This window comes from Sus scrofa, chromosome 1 (assembly GCF_000003025.6).
Source record: "Sus scrofa isolate TJ Tabasco breed Duroc chromosome 1, Sscrofa11.1, whole genome shotgun sequence".
In the NCBI taxonomy this organism is placed as follows: Eukaryota; Metazoa; Chordata; class Mammalia; order Artiodactyla; family Suidae; genus Sus; species Sus scrofa.
Genome location: NC_010443.5, coordinates 14,857,036 through 14,877,983, shown reverse-complemented (window position 1 = coordinate 14,877,983; position 20,948 = coordinate 14,857,036). Strand labels below are relative to the sequence as shown.

General features: G+C 45.7%; 1 protein-coding gene across 4 annotated transcripts in view; it reads right to left on the bottom strand.

The window, feature by feature from the left end:
- The window catches only part of ZBTB2 (zinc finger and BTB domain containing 2), a 36,812-nt gene extending 17,761 nt beyond the window's left edge, over positions 1-19,051 (bottom strand). For 2 of the 4 annotated variants that reach the window (XM_021086767.1, XM_021086753.1), the window contains exon 1: positions 11,613-19,051. The gene's annotated coding sequence lies outside the window, so the exon portion shown is untranslated. Of the gene's footprint in view, positions 1-11,060; positions 11,213-11,612 lie in introns of those variants that run through there. The other 2 variants (XM_021086762.1, XM_021086769.1) reach the window with 2 other exon arrangements.

Here is a 20,948-nt window from a genome sequence, read left to right as displayed (position 1 = left end):
GTGTCAGACTCCCTTCCACTGAGCTGAGATGGAAACACCCAAGGGGCCTGTTTGAAACTGGTCTTGGAACTCTGTGCAGGACATCTGAATGTGTCACTTGCCAAGGGACGACCTACCACCTGTCCCTCCCCTAGCTCTATTTGTCCTCTGCAAAGTTTCCCTGACCCTCAAGACTGGAGGGTTGTCTTGCTTCCAGAGATCTATGAACCTGCCGGATGCTTCTAGAAAGCTGGCACTGAGTCTTGTTTATCACATCACTTTTTTCCATGTGCCCACCATATTGCCTGATGTTCAATATTTGTTAAATAAATTAATAACCATATGTTTAGAGGAGAAGAGTGTTGAGTTCTAGTCGGGGGTTAGCCCCTGACTAGCTAGGTGATTTGGAGTAAAAGTTCAACTACTATTTTTCCTAGATTAACCTAAAATTCTCATCAATTTAATGTGTGCATTTTGGAAAAATTTTTCTGTTTTAAAATGTTACCTTGTATTTTTCTTCATGCTTGAGTAATTATGTTCTGAACAGTGCTTTATAGTTTATAATAATCCTTTTTTGGGCCCTGCCCACAGCTTGTGGAAGTTCCCAAGCCAAGGATCCAACCACACCACACCACAGCAGCGATCTGAGCCACTGCAGTGACAATGCTGGATCCTTAACCTGCTGCATCACAAGAGAACTCCTAATTTATAATACTCCTGATCAACACCATGTTTTCTCACTATTGGTATATTTTCTTACTACTTAAAAATTTAAAAAATTGGGAGTTCCCATCAATGGCGCAGTGGTTAACGAATCCGACTAGGAACCATGAGGTTGCGGGTTTGATCCCTGGCCTTGCTCAGTGGGTTAAGGATCCGGTGTTGCCCTGAGCTGTAGGTCGCAGGTGTGGCTTGGATCCCGCGTAGCTGTGGCTGTGGTGTAGGCCGGCAGTTAGAGCTCCCATTAGACCCCTATCCTGGGAACCTCCATATGCCATGGGTGTGGCCCCAGAAAAGACAGAAAGACCAAAAAATAAAAAAAATTTTGGCTGCACTTAGGGCAGGCAGGAGGTTCCAGGCCAGGGATCAAACCTGTGCCAGAGGAGTGACAACACCAGATCCTTAATACCACCAAGTCACCAGGGAACTCCTATTTTCTTCTTCCTCTTATTTTTTTTTGTCTTTTTGCCATTTCTTGGGCTGCTTCCGCGGCACATGTAGGTTCCCAAGGTAGGGGTCTAATCGGAGCCATAGCCACCGGCCTACGCCAGAGCCATGGCAACGCGGGATCCGAGCTGCGTCTGCAACCTACACTACAGCTCATGGCAACACCAGATCCTTGATCCACTGAGCAAGGCCAGGGACCAAACCCGCAACCTCATGGTTCCTAGTCGGATTCGTTAACCACTGTGTCACGACGGGACCTCCCTTCTTACTATTTATTACATCATTAATTATATTAATTAACAACCACAGCATTAATAATAAATGACCCCTTATATGTCAAGGATGAATTGGCTTCCTTCCAGAAGAAATTTTGACTGAAAGCTAAGTTATGTAACTTGCCCACATGCAGGGCTAGCTCTTAAGAGGCAGATCTAGGATGTGGCTGTGCATCTGCTGAGAGCTTTCTGAGGGGTCCGGCTCAGCGGATATAAGTATGCAGAATGCACAGAGTTTAGGGTATAATCAAATAAGTACACAAAATTTATAGTAGCCAACTCTGATAAGACCTATCAAAGAAAAATATAAGAACTACGAGGTCATAAAGCTGGGGTCTAATTTGGAGTCAGGAAAGGTGTGTGTGAGAAAATGCAAGTTGAGCAGATATTTAAAAGAGGAAGAGAGTTAACTGGGCAAAGACGGGAGTATTACAGGCTGAGGCATCAGCATGTGCAAAGGCCCTAAGGTCGGAGGGGCAAGAGGCAGCCGAGGCACTAAAAGAACATCAATGTGGCCAAAGGTCAAAGGGCTGAAGAATGAGGCAGGGGAAGCTGGAGTCCCAGGTCTTGTTAAGGATCCTGGTCAATGTCTCATGAGCAAAAGGGAGCCACCAAAGGGGATCTGAGGCAGGGTGACACGACCAGATGCCTACAGTGTAGAAATCATTCGAAGCTGATCTACATGATCTGACGGGGCAGCTGCAGGACTAACCCACTTGTGGGTGGTGGGAAAGGGGTGGGCAAGGGGAGATGTGTTAAAAGTGGTTGAGCGGGGGAGTTCCCACTGTGGCCCAACGGGCTCAAGGGCATCTTGGTAGTTCTGGGACACAGGTTTGATCCCTGGCCTGACACAGTGGGTTACAGATCCGGCGTTGCCATAGCTGTCGTTCCAATCTGATCCCTGGCCCGGGAACTCCTTATGCCATGGGGTGGCCAAAAGAAAAAAAAAAAAAGTGGTTAAGAGGGGAGGTCTTCCGTGGTCTAGAAGAGAGATGACAGGCTGGGGGGTGGTGATGAAGATGGAGGGGGAAGGACAGTATTTGAAAAACAGAAGATTAAAAAAATCAACAGAACTGGTTGGTTGGTGGATTAGATGGAGAAGAGGGGGAGATTAAGTTGTACTAGGTCACCCTTACATGTCTAACTCGTGTAATTAGATAGACAGTGGGGATCTCCACCAGTGAAGGGAACACAGACAAAAGGCCAGTTCTGTCGGGGAAGATCACAAGGTTAGGTCCCGGCATGCTGGGGTTTTTTTTTTGGTTTTTAAGGGCTGCACCTGCAGCATATGGACGTTCCCAGGCTAGCGGTCTAATTGGAGCTGGAGCTGCAGCTGCTGCTGGCCTATGCCACAGCCACAGCCACGCCAGATCCAAGCTGCCTCTGCAACCTACACCACAGTTCATGGCCACACTGGATCCTCAACCCACTGGCTGAGGACAGGGATGCAAACTGCATCCTCATGGATACTAGTTGACTTTGTAATCTGCTGAACCACAACGGGAACTCCAGGCGTGTTGGGACTTAGATACTCTGCAGACACCTGGGGAGGGAAGAAGACTATCTGTTGGTCATGCTGGTCTGGACTGTGACTTATGCCATCTTTGGAGTCTTTGGAGACGCCAGGTGTGGGTGACTGCACATCCTTAAATCATGACGTAACAGTTGAGAGGTTAAGACTGTAAACTACCAGGCATCCACTGAGCCCTGGTCTTCTGGGTGGAACGTTCATGCTCTTTCCACTATGCTACTTGCTCTAAAGATCGATCCTAGGAGTTCCCGTCATGGCTCAGTGGTTAACGAATCCGACTGGGAACGATGAGGTTGCAGGTTTGATCCCTAGCCTTGCTCCGCAGGTTAAGGATCCGGCGTTGCCGTGAGCTGTGGTGTAGGTTGCAGACTCAGCTTGGATCCCGCATAGCTGTGGCTGTGGTGTAGGCTGGCGGCTGTAGCTCCAATTAGATCCCTAGCCTGGGAACCTCCATATGCCTCGGGTGTGGCCCTAGAAAATGCAAAAAGACTAAATAAATAAATAAAATAAAGATCGATCCTAAAGCTCTTTGCAGAGGGCTGACAACCTGACAAGAAACTGAAGACTTATATGAAACCCCCACCCATTCAACACTATCTATGGAACTTAAAAAAATCATTTGTTGTGTCTAAATCAGAATAGTGCGCAGAGAGGAACTTGAGTAGAGACAAAGAGGGGAGCCAATTCTTAAAGGTGGGATTTCACAGAATGTCTTCGTTATGTATGTGTATGTGTACAGAGTGGTCTTTTGCTTAAGTGAATTCAGAGCGTAAAAGACAACGTGTTGAAATAAATAAACACTTTCCAGGAGTTCTCGTTGGGGCTCAGCAGTAATGAACCCAACCAGTATCCATGAAGATGCGGATTCGATCCCTGGCCTTGCTCAGTGGGTTAAGGATCTGGTGTTGCTGTGAGCAGTGGTGTAGGTCGCAGATGGAGCTCAGATCCTGCGTTGCTGTGGCTGTGACAGAGGCCGGCAGCCACAGCTTGGATAGGACCCCTAGCCTGGGAACCTCCATATGCCATGGGTGCGGCCCTAAAAGAAAAAAAAAAAAAAAAACTTTCCAAAACCAAATATAAATGATCCCTTATATTATTTAATGCTTTGGCTTTTATCTTCACCACTGCTTCCCCCTCTGAAGATGGGAGACTACCGAGCTGTCAAGTGTTTTCAGCTGCCAGCACAAAGCCCATGGTGAGTCCTATGTAAGTGACTCATCTTTAGGAACGGGACGAATATAATCACATTATATTTTGACAACCCAAGTTTCTCCTTCACTTTCTGTATAAGAACAGGAGACCAAAAACAGCTTTTGGGAATTGATGATTCATTTTTTAAAGATAATAGCCCTTCTAAGATACTAAACACCACTTAGACTACCCATTTCAAGGGCACTAAAAGGGTCCTCTGAAGTCCTTGATTTTATTTAAGTAAAGCATAAATGAATACTGTAATGCACAAGACATATCGGTAACAGAAAAAGCACTACCCACGAGTTAAGATTGATTCTTCCAAGTAGTTCAGACCACTTACCAGGATGAAAAAAACTGCTTTTCCAATTAGTATTATAAATAATTAATACTTGAGGGCCATAAAGTAAACTTGAGTGAGGCTGGTTGTTTGAATTTTAATATATTTTAAAACTGTATTTCAAGGCTAGGAAATGTATCTTAGTTGTGGTGACAGATTGGTATATTTTTCTTAACACTTCTTTAGCCAGTCCTCCTCCATCATAATTAGAAAAAGGACAGATACACGAACCAATGGCGCATATTTTGACTTTGGAAAGCACTGCATTCTGCAAAAGATTTGTCTTTAATTGCATTTTGCTTAAGTTAGCATTAAAATTAGTTTTAGTTTCTGGATATAATTTGAGGTCAGAAGAGGGCAGTTCAGGGATGATTTAGGTGACAAGAAGAAGCAGGTCAGAGATTTATGGCTAATAAAGAATTAAAATTAAAGTGATAATTCTAAAGGTATTATCAACAAATCTATGTGTGACCACACAGCAAATTTAAAACCTAATCTAGAGTTCCGTCTGCAGTGTAACAATGATAGAACCATAGTTGCTTCGATTTTTTGGTTAACGATCCTTGGTGGTGTGGTTGGCGTGTGGTGTTGTTGGTTGTGTGTGGTGGCTGGTGTACAGCGATGACCTGGAATCATAGGAAGCGCCAAAAAAAAAAAAAAAAAAAAAAAAAAAATAATAATTCAAACAAAAGAATGTGCTATATAGATGATATAAAAATCTAAAAAATAAACAACATTACAATGAAAAAAAAGTCCATGTATCTACTCAGTCTAACCGAAATCATTCAGGGTTCTCAAACTTTTTGGTATCACATTCTACAATTACTGAGGACACCAAAGAGTTTTCTTTACATGTGATATAATTATTGATATTTATCACATTAGGAATTAAAACTGAGAAACTTAAAAATATTTATTTTTACAGCATTCTTTTTTCTTTTTTCTTTTTTTTAAGGCTGCACCTGCAGCATAAGGAAATTCCCAGGTAGGAGTCCTTATGGATACAACTTGAATCCTTATGGATACAAGTTGGGTTCATCTCCATGGAGCCACACTAGGAACTCCTGTTTGTTTTAAACTAATTGTATTCAATTTATTTTTGTCGTTGTTGTTTTTGGCTGCACACGTGGCATGTGTAAAATCCCAGGCTGGAATTGAACCCTAGACGCAGCAACAAAGACCTGAGCCACGGCATGACAACATTGGATCCTTAACCCCCTGTACCACAAGGGAACTCCCTTAAATATTTATTAATTCAATCAGATACAGCAACAAATAAGCCTATTGCATGCTAATAGAAATAACACTTTTTTTTGTGTGAAATATTATATTTTCCGAGTTCCCGCCGTGGCGCTTAGTGGGTTAACGATCCGGCGTTGCCGTGAGCTGTGGTGCAGGTTGCAGACGCGGCTCGGATCCCACGTTGCTGTGGCTCTGGCGTAGGCCGGTGGCTAAGCTCCGATTGACCCCTAGCCTGGGAACCTCCATATGCCACGGGAGCGGCCCAAAGAAATAGCAAAAAGACCAAAAAAAAAAAAAAAAATTATATTTTTCAAAATAACAACAACAAAAATACTGAAGTGGCATTTTTTAAACATTTTTACAAATCTCTTTTATAGAAGACAATTGAAGTCTGCATGTACCCTGCTTCTCCATTTACTCTGTTGTGATATGTGTTTTGGTTTTAATGCTTACGAAAATTTAGTCTCACCCACATACATATGAGAAAAAAAAGCATTTTTAATACTTAATAGCCTTTTCACGTAACTGTGGATATTCTTCTTTGATACTACACCCAAACTTGACACGTATAGTTTCTTCAAGGTTGGCTGTACGATCTAAGTACATCAATGAATGCAATTTTCCTACTTTATTAGAGTAAAATTCATTCTGTCTCTTGCACTTTGAATGGTTCTTTTTTTACCTATGCATGACTTTTAGCATTGTCTGTTGGTCATTTGGAAAATGTCAGCTCACTGACTTAGGCTGACACATTTTGCCAACAGTGAAAAAGGTCAATAACAACTTAGCGTCATTCTGAAAACAGCTCTGACCTCTTGGAACCCCGGAAGGGTCCTGGGATTCACAAGGGACTGTAGCTCACACTTAGAATCCCTGTTCAGAATCACTTTGGAGACTTGGAGAATCTATTTTTATTTTTTAGTCTTTTTACTTTTTCTAGGGCCGCTCCCACGGCATATGGAGGTTCCAGCTAGGGGTCTAATCAGAGCTGTAGCCGCCAGCCTACGCCAGAGCCACAGCAACAGCAACGTGGGATCCTAGCCGAGTCTTCGACCTACACCACAACTCATGGGAACGCTGGATCCTTAACCCACTGAGCGAGGCCAGGGATTGAACCTGAAAACCTCATGGTTCCTAGTCGGCTTCGTTAACTGCTGTGCCACGACGGGAACTCTGAGACTCGGAGGATCTAAATGATGAGGTATGGCATAGGAGACCAGGTACCCACTTTGACATTATTCTCATGATTTTGATGTTTCCCCTTGCTCAGTGCAGAACCTAGGGGACCTGGGGAACCTAGTTGTTTAAATATTTAAATGATATTTAAGGGAAACTGTTCACTAACACTTATCGTAAAGTAGTTATTTGTGTTTGCTTCTCCCCCCAACCCTGCCCGGGGAATATGGAAGTTCCCAGGGCAGAGTTTGAACCTGAGCCCAGCTGCAACTAAGGCCTGATCCTTAAACCCACTGTGCTGGGCAGAGATTGAGACCTCTGCACCAACCCAAGCTGCTGCTTTGGATTCTTTCTTTTTGAAACTGAAGATGGCCAGATCTACTTTTATTCCATCAAATTGAGCAAAATTATTTATCTATTTATATCAAAGCATAGCTGATTTCAGACCCTTAAGCTACTGTGCCAGGACAGAAACTCCCACACTGAGCTTTCCCGACCTGAGAATGTCACTTGATACATATCTCATGCAAATGAGCTGGGGATTATGCGTTTGCATATAAATACCAGCCTCAGGAGTTACCTTGTGGCCCAGCAGAAACAATCCCTCTAGTATCCCTGAGGATGCAGGTTTGATTGCTGGCCTCGCTCAGTGGGTGGGGATCTGGTGCTGTGAGCTGTGGCTTAGGCCAGCAGCTCTAACTCCAATTTCACCCCTTGCCTGGGAACTAACATATGCTGTGGGTGTGGTCCTAAAAAGCAATAAATAAATAAATACCAGCCTCAAACTTGGCCTTTGTATGAAAGAGTGAAAGAAAGACAGAAGAAAGGAAGAAAGAGAAATAAAAAAGGAAAAGAAGGTCCTAGATGTCTTAGATTTCCAACCTCGCATAAGTGTTCTAAACGGACTCCATCTCTTAATGGCATATCAGCACTGTAAAACATTGAATCTTATTTACTGTGGATTCAAAGTAATATTTAATTACATATATATACATTTTGTCTTTTTGGGGCAGGAACTCTCTAATTACTTATATTTAATTTGCTCATAAAAATGATAACTTATTTGAGAACAAAAAATGTATTAATGTTAAATTTTGTGGAGTTCCTGTTGTGGCTGAGCAGTAATGATCCTGACTAGTATCCATGAGCATGTGGGTTCAATCCCCGGCCTCACTCAGTGGGTTAAGGATCCGATGTTGCCATGAGTTGTGGTATAGGTGTAGATGCAGCTTGGATTCCCTCATAGCTGTGACTGTGATGTAGGCCAGCAGCTACAGCTCTGATTCGATCCTAGTCTGGGAAATTCCATGTGCTGCAGGTGGGGCCCTAAAAAGACCAAAAAAAAAAAAAAAAAAAATTGTTTTTACTTTGGAAAAGTAAAAATCCTCAATTCCTTTTTTGGTTTTCAGGGTCATGCTTTGTGACCCAAAGATCATAAGGAAGTAGGAAAGGTGGCAAACACCCTTTTTGTCAGGCGTATTTTGAAATTTATGGTAAAGAATCCAGCTGACCAGCAGTTCACTATGATGCCCTGGCGCCAAGCTAACTACCCAAAGTTTCAAAGGTACTTCAGAGAAAGGTGAGTGGGTCTAGGGATGAAACAACAAGAGACAGGAGATGGCGGGGGAGTCTCCAACTCCAGAGCCGCTGATCTCAAGCCAATGCCACATACTAGGCTTTGATGCCTCCTTCACTCCCTAGCTCCACACCAGTGCTTCTCAAGCTGGGGAAAGCATATTCCCTTACACAGGAACGTGTATCTTCTGGGAGGGCTGGGGAAAATCAAATTTTATGTAACAATAAAAATTTTGTATTACAAAAGTGCAGATTTTGGAGGATAGTGTAAAGAGCATATTAATCATTAAGATTAAAAAACAGGAGTTCCCGTCGTGGCGCAGTGGTTAACGAATCCGACTAGGAACCATGAGGTTGCGGGTTCGGTCCCTGCCCTTGCTCAGTGGGTTAACGATCCGGCGTTGCGTGAGCTGTGGTGTGGGTTGCAGACGTGGCTCGGATCCCGCGTTGCTGTGGCTCTGGTGTAGGCTGGTGGCTACATCTCCGACTCAACCCCTAGCCTGGGAACCTCCATATGCTGCGGGAGCGGCCCAAAGAAACAGCAAAGACAAAAAAAAAAAAAAAAAAAAAAGATTAAAAAAACAAGAAGAAACTGTCATCATGGTAGCTTTTATTCTATGACCTAAAACATGCTTTATTCTCTACTGCTGGAGTATTTCAGTGGAAGGGTTTGAAGAGCACCAATTTTTTACACCCTCTTTGAAAAGAATTTTTAAAAATGGCAAGTAAGCAGTTGGACTGTGCGACAGGTTTAGGGGTGGTTTATCTGCTGCCCTTTAACAGGACTCCTCCACTACTGACCATTTGCGGCACTCATACCACTGGTGTGCTTTTTACACTCTGAGATCTTGTGACGGTTTCAATTAACAAGTCAATTCTTTGGCTAGAAAATAACCTTATGCAAACCACACATTTATTAAGTGAGAAACGCCTAGTATAAAGTATGAAGGAATGTAGCATTAGTCATAAACTTCCTCCTTAAAAACTACCGTTTTACAGTTTGAAAAACACCCTGGACACACACCCAGATTGCTTAGAATGCAAAATAAAAATTTAACAATTAATGTGTAATAAATCATAAAAACGAGGGTTTAAAATGCCTTAATTCTGATTTTCTATTACAATTTCAGGCTCCTAGGACTAAAATGCTGGTGATGTTTACATAGTCCAGGGACCCATCACAGTCAACATAGATGGTCTGTCCTAGAAAGGACAGGGCAGCCCATTTAAGGAAACCCAGAGCCCCTTGGAGTTCTGTTTGAGTCTGTGATTCCGATCTCCTTAATGCTTTACTTTTAAAATAACCTATGAAAATGAATCGACTTGAGACTCACACACCATTGTATGATGAAGAGCTAATGAACACTGCAGCGGGGTGGGTGTGGGGAAGGAGCGTGGGTTATTTCCCTAAGGCGTAATTAGGAGTTCAGCAGTTGAAGTTCTTGCAGTAAATTGCGTAGCAATAACTAACTGCATTTTCACCCTGTCCAATCACTTTCTTGCCCACTCTGCTGCCCTTGCTTGCTTTATTGCCCTCTTAATTCACTACCAGCTAAAAGTGACAAAAACCGTGCATCCTAAGCATCTTCTGCATTACCAGTTCCCTTTGCAGCGTTGTTTAAAAATTGATGATTTGGGGGTCTGGCTACAACGAGAAAACGACTCGGCCCCGGGAAGCAGCTTTCCTGATCCCAACCTCCCCTTCGCGGAGCCCTATGGGGGTAAAGGACCGCATCAGCCGGGAGCGCGGCTCCGAAGCCGGTCCCACCGCCCAAGGCCAGGCAGTCAGAAACCACAGCGCAGCTCTGGGTTGGCCGGGGCCTTATCGGAGGAGCAAATCGCCCAAGGAGCGGAAGCTCGAGGCCGCCGGCTCAGCGAGCCCGGAGCCGCAGCGGGCAGCCCAGACAGCGCCCAAGAAGGCCCGCATCTTTCCCCTCCCGCGGGAGGGCAGCCCAACGGCCGCCCTGTCAGCCCCGCCCCGCCCCCGCCCCAAGGGGCGGGGGCCGGGGTGGAGCCGGCCGGCCCGGCGGGGGCCTGGCGAGCCGGGGCGCCGCACCCCCCGGCCCCGCCCCCATCCCCGAGGGGCTGAGGGGAGAGGAGGAGCGACGCACTCGGGGCGCGCTGCACGCTCGCCGCTTCCCTCAGTCCCGCGTGCGCGCGCGCGCTCGCCCCAAGTCCCGCGGAGTTTAACACAATGCCGACGCCGACGCCGTGCGCAACGCCCCGGCCGGCGCAACTGCTCCGGCGCCGGGGCGGGGGGTGGCCAGACAGGGCGAGGGGAAGAGCGCGCGCGAGAGCGGGAGACAGCGCGAGACCCGAGGAGGCCGGAAGCGCGCGTGCGCGCCCCCGCCCGCGAGCGGGGAGGCGGAGCCGCAGCAGTAGCGGCAGCAGCTGTAGGAGCCGCTGCAGCTGGGAGAAGCGCCAGAGAGGCCGGGCCTGCTCCGGTCGGACCGGATCCCTCCCCTCCCCCTCCCTCTCCGCTCCCCTCCCCCAAACCCACTTCCGCAGCTCGCGGCCTTGCCGCCGAAGAAGCAGCGGCGGTAGCAGCAGGAGGCGGCGGCGAGGCGTCGGAAGGATTACGCACCTGACGGGCCCGCCTCTCGGGGCTCCAGCGCGGGACACTCACCGGCAGCCGCCGCTCGGGACGCGCTTCGCGGTGGCGGCGGGAAGGGAGGGACCGGCGACGGGGAACGGAACGCGAATCGCCCCCCTCCCCTTCCTCCCTCCCTCTCTCCCTCCCTCCTCCCCTCCGCTCCGCCGCCCGCCCTCTCGGCTTCCGTCCCCTCCCCCTCCCGCAAGGCCCCGGATGGAGCCGCCGCCGACTCGCCGCCGCCTGGCTCCGGGGGATGGTTTTGTCAGGCAGCCAGAGCCCCGGCGCCAGGCGCCGCCGCCCCCGCCCCCACGGGGCGCTCCTGCCCTCGCTTCCCAGAGCCGGGTCCCCAGGTGGTCCGGGCTCTCCGCCTGCCTTCACCCGAAGCCCCGGGACGGGGGTCATTCGTCTTCTTTGTTGCCACCGTTGCTGCCGGAACCGTTTGCGAGCTCCGGTGGCCCCCGCCCCTCCTCCGTCTTTCCGGAGCCTGGGCCGGGGGCGGCACGTGGGCACCGGCCCCGGGAGGCGGAGGCGGTGCGTGCTTACCTGTCGTCGGTGCTGCTGCGGCGGGGGGTGTGGAGGAGGCACCGCTGGGTAGCCTTGGCTGTGCTCTCCCCGCCGCCGCCGCCTCTGCCTCTCGCTGCTGCTGCTGCTGCTGCTGCTGCCGCCGCGGTCGGTGTCTCCGGCGCGGCGGCGGCGGCGGCGGCGGGGCTTTTCCTGTCCGGTTACGTTAAGGTCACATGACCGAGAGAGCGGAGCGACTAGTGCAAAGAGGCTGAGAGCGGCTCCCGCCGGGGGGAGAGGCGGCGAGAGAGCTGTGGCGGCAAGAGCCCCCTCCGCCCCCCCAGCCGCCTCCCCTCCCCCCGCCCGCCTCCGCCTCCTGCTGCTCTGCCGCCGCCGCCGCCGCCGCCGCCGCCGCCGCCTGCAGCACTAAGTACACTGCCGCTCCCACCCAGGCTCCGCTGTCTGCTCCAGCCAAACTTCTGCAAACCATGTGCAGCCGAGGCGAGGAAACTTCTCTCCACCTATTGGGGCTGGAGGCTTGAGTCCTAAGTCCCATGTTTACATAAAATGTTTAGGTAGGACTATCCTGGAGATGCTCGGAGAAGGGTGGAGAACTACTGCTTGGGTCCTTCTGCAAGCCTCTGCTTGACATCTCTTGGCCTACACCTTTGTATTTCTGTTTCCCGTGTTAGCATAAGTTTTAGCCTTAAGTCCAGAATTGGAGTGGACCTGAGAACCAGGTCGATACTTGTAAATCGCTAATACCTGTTTATCACCAGTGGGAATTGAGCAGTCTACTGGAGTAGAAATGCTTGTTTGTGTTGTATGGAAAGGTAGAAGTGCTCCTTAAGACTAGTTGGTTGTGATGTAAGACGTTTCTTTTAGGTTTGAATGGATGCATATTTCAGTAGTTGGATTTTAGCTTATGAAACTTTGGTCCAGAAAAAATCTAAGTCTGCAAAGCATGTTTGTTACTTATGAACAATTTATATTCCTTTTAAGTTTTGGTCTCTGCGGTACTCTTAGAGAGTGGATTCTAGCGTTGGCCATTCTGTTGAATTTAGAGGTCCTGAAATCTTTTAACAGGAAGGTCCTAAACTTTGGTAACATGGCAGGCATGGGGCTTAATCGTCTTTGAAGGCCATTCTTAACATTTTAAGGTTTACTTTTGCGTTGTTGTCGTTTTGCTAGAATTTATATCTTTAGAAGTATGATTTAGCCCTTCGAAGACTGCATTTAATGATTTACTTATCTAGGGTTTTGAAGACTTAAAAAAGAATATGGCTTAATTTGTAAAGAAATGAAGGCAGCAGTTCCCCAGCTCCTCTGCTTTTAAAGCATGGTGTCTTGGTTATAAGGGCCTTGATTTGATGTGGAACCCATTTTGGTTTACATAGCACAGTGCCCTGGCACATAGTTGACAAAATACTTAAGGGAAACTTACTATCTTAAGACAGTTTAACATGCAGAAGTGTCACTGCTAAAAATCGAGTGTGATTTGGTAATCTGCTTGTACCTGTGGCTAGTGATGACTAATTTCTTCTTGTCTGAAAACAAAATAAGCAGCCGTGTAACTTTAGTGGTCTAAGAGCCAATAGATTTAGTACATACCTGCCTTGAACTTTCTTTTTTGATCAGCTAGATAAATGACTTGTTGAGTGTTAAATGCCTGCCTTGCAAAACCAAATGTCGACCCCGGTATAAGTATTTCTGGTGCGGTATGACTAAAACAAAGTTGGCCATCAGACTGGCAGGCCAGGTTCCTTGGATTGACTCTGCAGTTGAGATCTGTTTCATTAGGAAACTGAAATGATTTTGATTGGAGGGACATAGTTCGAGATCTAATTCTTTTAGACTCTGACTCTGAACTTTTAAGTTTATGGTCTGATGAGTACTTACATGGAGAGTGAACTGATTTAAGAGAAACTAAAGGAAAAATTGGGCAAACTAATGCTAAAGTTTTAGATGAAGCCATTGGGCAGAAACATGCCTCTGTGTCTTGAGTATTTGGCCTTGAGTCAAAGTAATTATGCTTATTCTTATGAATAAGTTTCCCAGTACCATACTCTATATATAGTTGTGTAGAAATAAAGCCAGGATTATTCTTGAAACTGAACCTTTATTAGAGAAGAAAGCTGTCAGGAGCATCTAGGTCTTCTAGAGCTCTTGCTCTTGAATTTAGAACTGGACTGCTTTGCTTCTAGTTCTTTCAAGGCCTAATTGTGTGTACTTGGTTTTTGCTAAGTATGCCAATTATTTTGATTTTTAGTCACCCTTATCAAGTACTAGCATTATAAGTAATGCTATACAAATTTTATCTGCTTTCTACAACTGATTGAAGTAGAAACTGACAAATATGTAAAGGTTGGGGAGAAAACTCAGTTCTTGCTGAGGGATAGTAGCCTATGAGGTAAGTAATAAAAAAAAAAGTCATCTGTTTAGTGTTTCCATACTGATTTATTTGCAGTTTGCAGTTTGAAAATAAATTTGGCAAATTAGGGTTCCAAAAATAGTTTCACACATTTTACCTCAAAGAAAATCACAGTGTGAGCGAATGATCTGAGTAGATTCATCACGTTATACATAAGTATTCTATAGAGTCTTGTGTTGCCGAAAGTTTTGTGCAACCAGAAAAATAGGCACTTGCTTATGTTCTGAAGAGCACAGTTCAGTGAGGCTTGGACAGTGGGTAGAAAACAATTTAAGAGTATTGTATGTAACTTTTTTATTCTGACAAAAATTTGTGTGTGCTCAGGTTGAAGATGGAGTTTCCTTTAACATTGTTGATGAAAGTAACAGTAAGAGGAAGTAATACATATGGGTAGATCCCAAAGTAGCTTTTTCACTACATAACTTTTTTTTTTTTTGTCTTTTTAGGGCCTTACCCACGGCATGTGGAGGATCCTAGACTAGGGGCAAATCGGAGCCTACGCCACAGCAACAGCAACACAGGATCCGAGCTACAACTGTGATCTACGCTGCAGCTCATGGCACCGCCGGATCCTTAACCCATTGAGTGAAGCCAAGGATCGAACTCACTACATAACTTTTGGAAGGATGTCCTATGACATGTCCTGTAACTCTTGGATTGGGAAAAGGATGTGCTTTTTTTTTTTTTTTTTTTTTTGTCTTTTTGACATTTCTTTGGGTCGCTCCTGAGGCATATGGAGGTTCCCAGGCTAGGGGTCTAATCGGAGCTGTAGCCACTAGCCTACGCCAGAGCCACAGCAACGCAGGATCCGAGCCACGTCTGCAACCTACACCACAGCTCACAGCAACGCCGGATCGTTAACCCACTGAGCAAGGGCAGGGACCGAACCCGCAACCTCATGGTTCCTAGTCGGATTCGTTAACCACTGCGCCACAACGGGAACTCCCAGAATGTGCTTTTTTACATGCTAGATCATGCTAGGTTTTTAAGTCTAGGGTAGATACCATGCCTTCTGTGTTTCATAAAACCATATTTAACATAGAGGAAAAATGTATTTTTGAGTGTTTCTCTTTTGTTGTTTTCCTTAAAAGTTTATTGAAAATGTTTATTGCATAGTTGGTTGTTATTGAGATTATATTCCTTCAAGGATTCCTTTTAGGGATTTTTTTTTCCCCCCTTCAGCCTGTCTTGTGGCCTTTGGAATTTTCTGGGCCAGGGAGCGAACCACACCTCTGTATTGACAAGGCAGGATCCTTAACCTGCTGTGCCACAGGAGAACTTTTTTTTCAGGGTTGCACCTGCAGCATATGGAGATTCCCAGGCTAGGGTTTGAATTGCAGCTACAGCTGCCGGCCTACACCACAGCCACACCAACATGGGATTCCAGCCGCGTCTGCAACCTACGCCACAGCTCACTGCAATGCTGGATCCTTAACCCTCTGAGTGAGGCCAGGGATCGAACCTGTTTCCTTATGGGTACTAGTTGGGTTCATTGACCGCTGAGCCACAATGGGGACTCCGGGAGTTTTTTGTTTTAAATCTATTAGTGTAGGCTGGTAGGTTTCAAACCTTTTAGGTTGTGATTCTAAGAAATATATGTTATTAGGAGTTCCTGTTGTGGCTCAGTGGTTAACGAATCCGACTAGGAACCATGAGGTTGCAGGTTTGGTCCCTGGCCTTGTTCAGTGGGTTAAAGGATCCGGCGTTGCCGTGAACTGTGGTATAGGTCGCAGACGTGGCTCGGATCCCGCGTTGCTGTGGCTGTGGTGTAGGCCGTCGGCTACAGCTCCAATTAGGCCCCTAGCCTGGGAACCTCCATATGCCGAGGGAGCAGCCCTAGAAAAGGCAAAAAGACAAAAAAAAAAAAAAAAAAAAAAAAGTGTTATTAAATGCTACTTGGTATACACATATTTGTAAGGTTGAAAAAACTTTGAGGTAGTAATGTTATTTTGAATTGTATACTCTATCTTTTGTAACTTTTTATTATTTGCTAGGTTTTTAAAAAAATTTTATGGCTGCACCCATGGCATATGGAAGTTTCTGGCCAGGGACTGAATCCGAGCCAAAGATGCCTTCGCCACAGCTGCTGCAATGCTGGATCCTTTAACCCACTGTACCCGGGCCAGGAATCAAACCCAAGCCTCCGCAGTGACCTGAGCCACCATGATCAGATTCTTAACCCATTCTGCCACAGCGAGAACTCCAAAGATTTACTAGGTTTTCTTTTTTTTTTTTTTCTTCATTTTTTAAAAAATAGCTTTAAATTGATTTTATAAATCACAGATGGGTTAGGGTCCACAGATTAAAAAACACTGGTATATTCATTTTTAGTATTAGTTGCTGTTACAAATTACCCCAAAACTTAGTGGATTAAAACAGTGACCATTCAGTATATCTCAGAATTGCTGTGGGTCAGGGAACCTGGCAGTAGCTTAGGTCGTTTTGGGTCAGTCATGAGGTGTTTTTTATGTCAAGATGTTTACTGAGTTGGAGGCTCTCTGGGGCCCACACTCCAGCAGGTTAGCGTTCAGCAGTTCTCAGTTCTCCACTGGGCTTGCGTGAGTGTCCTCACCACCTGGTGGCTGGCTTCCCCTAGAGTGAGTGACCCAAGCAGGAGCAAGGAGGAAACCCCACTGCTGCTGCCACATGCTGTGGGTTCACAGAACCTACAGCCAAGGGGAGAGGCATCAAGCTCCATGTTTTGAGGAGAATCAAAGAATTTATGACATTTTAATAACTTCCATGGCCCTATATTTCCTGTTCATGGATGAATTAGGATTGAACCAGAATTCATGCTGAATCAATCTGTAAGTAATTATATCAGCTAATGACATTTTTCCTCTGAGGGCATCTAGTCTCCTTCCTCAATCTAAAATGAGAAAACAGGCATATAAAAAAGTTAAACTACACAAGCCCATTCAGTTTAGGAAAACTAAGCAGATTTTCTCTTGTTTTTGTCATGAATAATCTGTGTGCTGATAGAGATGAGAAAATTGGCTGGTGATTTTTTACCCCAATCTTTTCTAAAGTTAGAGTGTTGGACTTTTGTTAGTCTTCCAGTGTGCAACCTGCTACATGATAGTAGTTATACTTTCTATTTTTTGGCCTCTGGATGATGCTTGATGTCTTATGAATTTGCAGCCTCCTCATACAGTACCCCTGCCCCCAAATGATTTTTAAAGGAAACAGAAAATGTGCTTATGAAATGAATGTTTTTAAAATTATTATTATTTTTTGTCTTTTTGCCATTTCTAGGGCCGCTCTCGCGGCATATGGAGGTTCCCAGGCTAGGGGTCTAATTGGAGCTGTAGCTGCTGGCCTACTCCAGAGCCACAGCAACTCGGGATCCGAGATGTGTCTGCAACCTACAACACAGCTCACGGCAATGCCGGATCTGTAACCCACTGAGCAAGGCCAGGGATTGAACCTGCAACCTCATGGTTCCTAGTTGGATTCGTTAACCACTGCACCACGACGGGAACTCTGGGAACTTCTTTTAAATGAATTTAAACTACTCTTAGCTCCATGTGCTGCCTCTTACACTGACTGTAAGATTGGACTGTGTTAACGTTTCCAAGACCTAAAAGTAGATAACTAAAAGATAATCAGGGTTTGAGTGTACGGAAAACTACCATGTTTTTTGCTGTGAGATTTTCGTGGAAACTTTGGATCTAGAAGCCTTTGTTCTAAGACTAGCTTTGGCCTACTGGTACAGGGAGCAGGGTGAGTCTGACGCTGGTGATGTGAGTGAAGTCAGGATAAATTTCTGTGCCCTGCTGTGATGTTTCTCTTCCTTCCTTCCTTTTAAATCCATTAGGCTTTGCGGAGTAGTAGGTGGGGGCACACTTTACCATCTTACATGTTTTACAAAATTGAATAATGGCTGCTTATTTCTTAGACTGCGTTCCAGTTTCTCTTACCACTAGGACACCTGACAGTTCCATTCTGCCCTGAAGCACTAGGTTTACGTACTTAGGTAGTTACCCTCCTTCCTTTGCTATTTATTTGTCTACCTGTATAATGTATCCCCCATCCCACTCTAAGATCCTTACAAGGACTTCCTTTCATACATACTGCTGGTACTCAGACGCTTACAGAATTGAATACTATCTCCCATTAAAACTGAATGACGAAATAGTGTAGAAAACCTTGGGATATAGTTGCAGGTGGTGGAGATGTTAATACCTATCTGTTCTTCAGATGCTCACAGTCCAGTGGGGAACACAATATACACTTAATACCCAATTTGGTCTGCAGTACACACGTGCAGGGCGGTGGTGGTATAATGCAGCTGGTGGTGAATCTGAATTTTGAAGGCTGTTGTGGATGTTTGAAAGATAAGACATGGTCTTAGGACATGTTTGAGATGGAGCCTTTTTCAGTTTTACTCCTTGACTATATATGTCTACCTTGAGTTGTTTTACTGTTGGCAAGTTGCCATCATGGTTGCTAAGTTGCTTCTTTCTGTGGCATGCACTTTCTTGTTATTTCTCTAGAGCTGTGCTGTCCTGTTCGATGGTGTCTAGCCACATGTGCCTAAGTTCACGTCACACTGACCACATTGTGCTTCAGTAGCCTCGTGGGGTCAGAGGCCACCGTACTGGACAGCACAGATATTACTGAACATTTCTGTCGTCACAGAAGGTTCTGTTCACAGTGCTGCTCCAGAGTCATATTTTGTTCATCTGCACATTTTCATGTTATCTGCAGTGTTACATTAGGAATAGAGTGAGTAAACTTAATAGCTTTCTGACACTGGGAAAGACATTGGTTGGCATGTATGAATAGACGGGAAAGAGCCTAGGATATTACAGTGGTTAAAAATACAGCCTTCGTTAAGTTCCTATTGTGGCTCAGCAGTAATGAACCTGACCAGTACCCATGAGGATGTGGATTCGCTCCTTGGCCTCCCTCAGTGGGTAAAGGATCTGCTGTTGCCCTGAACTGTGGTATAGGTTGGAAATGAGGCTCAGATTTGGTGTTGCTATGGTGTAGGCTGGCAGCTTCAACTCCCACCCTTAGTGGGGCCCTAAAAAGCAAAAAAAAAAAAAAAAAAGCCTTGGGGAGGGGGAGGGCCGTGGGATGGATGGGGAGTTTGGGGTTGGTAGATGCAAACTATTACATTTGGAATGGATAAGCAGTGGGGTCCTGCTGTATACAAGTACAGGAACCTATGTCAATCTCTTAAGTTAGAACATGATGGAGCATAGTATGAAAAATAATACATATATATATGTATATATGTATGACTGGGTCACTTTGCTCTAGAGCAGGAATTGAACATTGTAAATCAACTACTAAATTTTAAAAATAAATAGGCTTTGGAGGCAAATTTCCTTTGGAATCATGTTCTTGTGGGCCAGTAGGTTTTGGGCATGTTAATTAACCTCTGAGCCTGTGTTTTGTTTTATTCAAACAGGGATGATATTTATCTCACAGGGTTGTGTATTTAAAAAGTGGAGAGTTCCTCTTTTGGCTCAGTGGGTTAAGAACCAGACGCTGTCTCTGAGCATGCAGGTTTGATTCCTAGCCTTGCTCAGTAGGTTAAGGATCCAGTGTTGCCGCAAGCTGGGTGTAGGTTGCAGACACGGCTCAGATCCCGCATTGCTGTGTCTGTGGTGTAGGCTGGCAGCTGCAACTCTCATGCAACTCCTAGCCTGGGAACTTCCATATGCCGCAGGTATGGCCAAAAAAAGAAAAAAAGTGTAAGGGGCCTTAGCGCAGTACTATAGCAAGTGATAGGATCATTAATATATTTAAAAAATAATCACTAATTTAAAGAAGTTTTTAGGGTTATCTTACAGTAACATTAACTTTATTTTTTTTGTCTTTTTAGGTCTGCACCCAAGGTATATAGAAGTTCCCAGGCTAGGGGTCCAATTGGAGCTGTAGCCGTCCGCCTACACTACAGCTTACAGCAATGCTGGATCCTTAACCCACTGATTGAGGCCAGGGACTGAAGCCGCATCCTCATAGATACTGGTCGGGTTCACTACCACTGAGCCTTGACGGGAACTCCAAAATTAACTTTTTTGTGTGTACAGGTCTGTGAACTTGAATATAGGTGTATATTTATGTAACCACAACGGGATATAGGACAGCTCTGTCACTGCAGAAGACTTCCTCAAGCTGTCCTTTACTTACCTCCTCCCACTCTTCGCTGGCAGCTACTGAGTGCTTCACTTGCTGTCTTTTCTAGAATGTTATGTAAGTGAAATCATGTAACATGTAGTCTTTTGAGACTGGTCAGCCAAGTTGCGTGAAAGAGTCATAAAACGTTGTATCAAGGAGTTCCCGTCGTGGCGCAGTGGTTAACGAATCCGACTAGGAACCATGAGGTTGCGGGTTCAGTCCCTGCCTTGCTCAGTGGGTTACAGATCCGGCGTTGCCGTGAGCTGTGTTGTAGGTTGCAGACGTGGCTCGGATCCCGAGTTGCAGTGGCTCTGGCATAGGCTGGTGGCTACAGCTCCGATTGGACCCCTAGCCTGGAACCTCCATATGCTGCGGGAGCGGCCCAAGAAATGCCAAAAAGACCAAATAAATAAATAAATAAAATGTTGTATCAGTAAATAGCACAACTCATTTTTAAAGACATTAATTTTGAGGAGTTCCCGTCGTGGCACAGTGGTTGACGAATCCGACTAGGAACCAAGAGGTTGTGGGTTCGATCCCTGGCCTCGCTCAGTGGGTTAAGAATCCGGCGTTGCCATGAGCTGTGGTGTGGGTTGCAGACGCGGCTCGGATCCCGCGTTGCTGTGGCTCTGGAGTAGGCCGGTGGCTACAGCTCCGATTAGACCCCTAGCCTGGGAACCTCCATATGCCGCGGGAGCGGCCCAAGAAATAGCAAAAAAAAAATAAATAAATAAATAAAATAAAGACATTAATTTTGAAACACTATTTCTCACAATAAATGGTGGTCCAAATTTTTGCTTACAGAATTGTGGTTG